Source organism: Cynocephalus volans, chromosome 8 (genome assembly GCF_027409185.1).
Source record: "Cynocephalus volans isolate mCynVol1 chromosome 8, mCynVol1.pri, whole genome shotgun sequence".
NCBI lineage: Eukaryota > Metazoa > Chordata > Mammalia > Dermoptera > Cynocephalidae > Cynocephalus > Cynocephalus volans.
Window position 1 is genome coordinate 135,696,048 of NC_084467.1, and position 6,079 is coordinate 135,702,126.

A 6,079-nucleotide genomic window follows, 5' to 3' on the forward strand; every position below is an offset into this window, starting at 1 on the left:
TGAGGTCGGTGAGCCTCACTGGGGAACAACCCAGGCTTGGTCCCTGCTCTCCCTCACCCCACCTGTGTAGCTCCAGGTCAGATCACCAACTCTGAAGCCTGAGGAAACTCCGAGTGTCACACAGCCAGCCCTTTGTTGTGTGGGAAGGAGGTAAGGAAGGGAGTTGGGGCCAGATCCTCAGCTCAGACCAGCAGAAAGAGACTGCAAAGCAGGAGAGGTATGGGGTGGGCCCGAGAACCAGGAAATAGCTGTGTGAGAGGGAGAGTGCAGGGATGAAGTGACAGTGTGTCTGTGTGTGTGCACGCGCACGCACTCGTGGGAGTGTGAGACAGAGGCGCCCTCGCTCCACCAAAGGGCCACAGCGAGCCCTGACTACAGCTGGGTGGGCAGTGGGCAGCCGGGCCTGAGCAGGCTCCCCCTCAGCCAGGGAGCAGCTGGCTGCAACTCTGTCACCATAGTTGTCCTCTGGGAACAGAAACGAGGCCCTGCGGCAAATCTCTTTACTGCACCCACCCCAAACTCAAGCCATCTCTACTCCTGCAGAGCAGCCAGCGCCCACCCCACCTCCAGCCTCTCGCCGGTCACCTCTGCTTGGCCTTGGGCTTGGTGATGGGGTCACAGCCCTGGCCCAGCTTTTCTCCCTGGATGTCCTTGACCTCCCTTAGCCTCAGTCTCAGGCAACTGTACTGTCCAAGGCCAAAAGGGGAGGGGAGGGGAGGGCAGAAGCAGGATCAAGATCGCAAGCCCATAGCCTAGTACCCTGGGTCTCTCTGACCAAGTCAGCTCTGCAACCCTAGACACTATGTCTGCCAGCCCAGACCCCCAAGCCTGTCCCTGCCACCCTATCACTGAGTTTCTGCAGGGACTTCAAGGAGAAACTTCTTTCACCATGACAACTTCTCACCTAGTTGTCTACACTCAAGTTTACAAGTGCTGCTCAGAGGCCACTGATTATTTCCAGGGGAAGATCATCAAACCATAAACATCTATGGCTGAGACTCCCAGGACAGCTCAGCAGCAAGAAAAGGCATAACTGGAGTTCCCTGTCCCCAGCTCTCTTTGCTCAGGAAGATAATGGCCCACACTCCTGAACCTCAAGCACTGACCTGGGCATTTCCCCAATAACAGGGATGGCCAGCACCTCCCCAGCCGTCCTTGCTCTGATCAGCTGCTCTTCCACTCTCCTCCCTGTCTGGCCCCTCTCCGTACCCCATCCCCCATCCCTATGGCCACCATTCCCCTGTCGCCCATCCTCTTCCACTGTGGAGACCAAGCAGTACACGATCCCCAAAACACACTGCTTGCACCCTGGATTTCCGGGCGCTTTCACAGCGTGCCTTGGGGTACTCGTAGACCACCCCATCCTCCAGCCCAGCACACAGCACTGTCTACACGGCTGGCCTTGTGCTGGGGACAGTGGGAAGAGGGAAGGAGGACGTTCTGGGTCTCAGAGCCCGTGCAAGCCTACCACCCCAGCAGAGGCAACGATCTAGTCGTGGTGGTCAGAGGTGGCATTTTGAATCAAACTTCAGTTTGAATCCTGGCTCTGCGACTTACGGTGTGGCTTCAGGCAACTGTTCGGATCTCTCTGAGTCTTGGTTTCCTCAACTGTAAAGCTGGGATCATACTGCCCTCCCCTCTTATTCCGCTGCAGTATCAGCAGGATTTGTAGACCCAAATCTGAGTCATGAGGCAGCAAGGCCCCGGCTGGGACTGCCCCGGCCTCAGGGCGGGCGGCTCCAGCTGCAGCCCTCTTTCTCTCCCAGCCCCACTCCTGCCCACGCCTTTCCCAAGGCCTCTGCCCTCATCACCTCCGCCTGCCTGTGCCAGGCATTGCTGGGACCATCTCTGCACTCACTACTGCCTCTCTCTCCATTTGCAACTCCCCCTCCCCAACAACTCTGCTGGCAATCTTTGAGGAACCCATGCTCCCATCAACCTGGAGCTGCATTTTTGCCTCACACTTGCCCCAATCCACTGAACGAATGAAGGAGGGTGTTCATATTCCTACTCGGGAGCACAGCTCTCAGCTTGGCTCTGTGCTGCTTGTGTCACTGACTACCAAGTTCAAGGCTTGGGTTTGACAAGGAGGGTCAGAAGGAAGCCAGAGGACCTCCAGCCCTTCCTCTTGAGCCTGGATTTCTCAAATTGTCCTTCCCTGCTCCTGAGAGGCTTTACTCAGTCAGTACCCGTCACACACTCTGCCTCCCCTCCAGCCGTGGGCAGGGACTCCAGGTGTTACTGGGAGGTGAGAGGGGAGGAAGGGCAGGAGGGAGGATGCCCAGATGTCCATCTTCCCAGAGTCAGGAAACAAAGGAGGCCACCTGGAGGGCTGGACCTGCCCCATGGCCATCGCCCTGCCAGTGCTGGCTCTGTGGGACCCACCTCCCCGCTGCCCCGAATCCTCCTCACTGATGTCCTGCCAGGCTCCATGGACGTGGAAGGGAAATGATGTCACAGCGATAAGCCCTAGCCTGGGGGTCACAGGGGGCTCTAGTTCCCTGACTAACCATCATATGACCACTTACATCCCTCTTTCCAATGGATGTAAACTTCCTAAGGAATAAAATCAAGGTTCTCTTTCTCTGTTTGGCTTACAAAATGGTTAAGCCAACTCTGCAACCCTGCTGTCCCCCTGTTCCTCTGACAAATCCCGGTTCTGTCACACTATGTACTACGTGATGTTAGGCAAGTTTTCTATGCAACTCTGTGCTGTTTGGGGAGTGCTGTATCCACAAACGTATTTCCACTTCAAGATGAGTTAAAGCAGCTTGACTAGTGCTAGGCAACTGAAATATGGGAAACAGGACTCTGGGGGCCTAATTCTGCCAGTTTTAATAGAGTGCCAGACCACCTTCCACTTGCACCCTTGGAGGATGGCTGGCAGGATTTAGACAGCCCACCAAGTGCCACCACCCCCTATCAACCACCCACACACATCTGCCTTCATCTCTCTTCTGTGCCCTGCGGTGGGGGTGGAACAGGGCTTCATCGGAGCAGGCGCATAAAGGGTACTTTTTAGATGGAAAGAAATAAAACCTAAAAGTGTGCTCCATGACACTTTAGTCATGAGGGTGTTTGTCCTGGATCTAACTAAACAACCCAAGCTTAAACAGAGGCTCTCCTCACAAAGTCCTCTGAACACTTTTCTCAAACATATGGGTCTAACCAGAGGGAGAGGCCTCCTACAGATGCTACATTTATACTGTTATCCACAATAACAGTATAGTTTAGGAGGTCATAACTCAAACCCCAGAGGGGGTTTCTCTGACTCTTCCCAGGCAGGAATTGTTAGGACAGAGTCCCAGATAGAGGGATGGGAGGAAGGTGAGAGGAAGGCAGGTCATTTTCTTGTTCCTAATTCCTAAAAGGCAAGATCATTGAGAGCATCTACACCTACATGCAGACAATGAAAAGCTTAACATTCTCCAAATCTGTGAAATTATTGTCCAATGAACAAATTCAAATACATTCAGGATAAATACACCTATCAAGAATATTCTTAAGAAACATATTTTCTACTTAGTTCATTTCTTGGGCAGCACCGAACAGTTCCTGAGGTTTAGGAGATAAACATCCAACCAGGACCCCGGCCCCAACCAAGGCAGAAGTCACCCCTCCCTCCAGAAGACTTCCCCTCCACGATCCCAGATGAACCTAGCTCCTCAGAAGGTCCTTTAGCAAGGTGGCTTGTCCCTGGGGGAAACTTTGCCCAGACCTGCAGGGAACCACCTGGCCTACCTAATTCTTCTCTATCTTGTCACCAACTGACCGGCACACATACACACACCAACAGCAGGGGGCCCCGGCCACAGTCTGGGTTAGGGGGATAGGCGAGGCAGCCCTCTCCTCCAGACTCCAAGTGGTCAGGACAGTTCCAGCATCCATAGGGGAGTGGATGGCCAGAGGCTGCATGGCTGGGTCACACTGGGCATCTGAGATCACCTTCCCTTCCATGTCTGGACAATGTGGCTCACCCAACCCTGACCACAGACACCTGAGCACGTGGAACACAGGGGTCTACAAGCCAGGTCTGTATCTCCTCCAGCCCATCCCTATATGGGCCACCCTACTGGGCTGGGTTTTGCCTTGACCCAGAGCTTTTTCATCCATTGGGAATTACATTCTTATTCCTAAAACTAACAAAAGACCACTCTCCTGAGAGAAGTTGTGTTCTGGATTTAATTTTGAAATTAAAGTGGAGGCCTGACCTTCCTTACAAAGTCCTCTGAACTCTTTCCCCAAACCAAAGGGCTCCAGAATGATCAGGAGACTCCAAACCCAGGCCCCTTGGATACTGAGGGTCTGGCCAGTCCCCACCTTGCTCTTGACTCTGCCTTTCTTGTACCCCCACCCAGCTCTCATGCCGCCATCTGACAAGGAGTCATGAGCTGGTGACAATGAATGAGGAGGGACCTAAAAGAGAAAAATCAGTAATTGAGACTTTTAAATAAGACGAAAGTTGTAATGTAAAATGTTCCTGAGATAAAGAAAAATTGGAAGGATACACACAAAAACTAATGAAAATGGTTTCCTATTGGGAGGAAATAGGGAATAAAGGAATTGGGGGCAGAAACAAGGCTTTTCAACTTACGCCTTGTTATGTTATTTTGATTTTCATCACTGTACATTTCAATAAGAAACACTTCTAAGTAAAATTATGCAAAAACCATGTCTGAGAAGAGAGCAGTGTTGGGGGCTCTGCTGGGATCCTCATGCAGCAAGATGCCCAGGTAGCTGAGAGTGGCTGCCTGGGCACGTCCTGAGAGTTGCAAGATGCTGCCACACTCTGCTCCTTCTGGCTCCAGAGCTGGGACTTGGCTGCCAATGAGCCTCTCTGGGGGCTTTCAGTACACAAAGGGCCTGCTCAGATGCTCCAATTGCAAAGCAATTTTCTCCCCCAAGTCCAAGGGAGAAAAACAGGGCCAGTCAAAATAGGTTCATGTTATATGAATTTTTAAAAAATATTTTTGTCGTGGTAAAATTATATATATAAATATATATAATGTAAAATTTGAGATTTTAACCCTTTGACGTGTACAAATCAGGAGGCATTAATTACATTCACAATACTATGCAACCATGACCACATGACCTGTCTCCAAAGCTTTTTCCTCACCCCAAACAGAAACCCTGGAACCATTTGTGTTTGAATTGTTTATAACAGGTATGTTCTATCTTTGTATTAAAAGAAAGTTTTAAGGTGGGCTCAACCTACCCATCCTGCCAGAAGGATGGGGCTCAGGAAGTGGGAGGAAGGCAGGATGATGAGAGATCACCACTTCTCTTCTCCCACGATGAAACCTCCTGAGCAAAACCTGGCTTCAAGGAGACTCCAAAGAGGAGCGTAGCTTTACAGCCTATCCTAGGGGCTGGGCAGGGGGAGGCTGGGGCAGGCAGCATATTTTAAGACAAAAAGGAAGAGGATCGAGACAGTGGAGAGGTGTGAGAGAAGTGGATATGCAAGGATACAGAAGTGGACAGAAGCTCACCTGGGGGGTGCAAAATTCAGGCAAAAGGAGGCTTACGGTGGGCTGTGCAGCTCAGCCTCACCAGCACCCCCCTGCCGGCCTGGTCTCCTTCCTCCCAGGCTGTTAGCACAGCGAGGCCCAGGACTATGCCACTCACAGGCTCCCAGACACAGCCATCCACTAGGGCAGTCCCCACAGCCTTCTCCTTCCAGGCTTTGATGCACGAGGTCATCTCTTTACGGTCCCCAGACTGCCACAGCGAGTGGAGTGCTGACCACAGGGGATGGAGTGGGGAGGCAGACCAGGGGCATGCTCCCGGCATCACCAGACTCTCCACCTGAAACCCAGCCCAAGTTGATTCATTTAAATGATCATGAAGTCTAGGAACCCGCAGGGATTCAACAGAAACGTGAGCACCAGGTATTCAAAAATGGTCCATGCCCCTCATCCTAAAGAGTTTTAAAAAACACTAGAAATTTCCTCCATCCTTTTCACCCCACCCGGAATGACTTTTCAGTTACAATCCTAACCCCACACATCGATCTCTACCACCCCAATCCTACCGCTCCTTCAAACCTTTTCCATGGTTCTATGATTTACACCCCTGC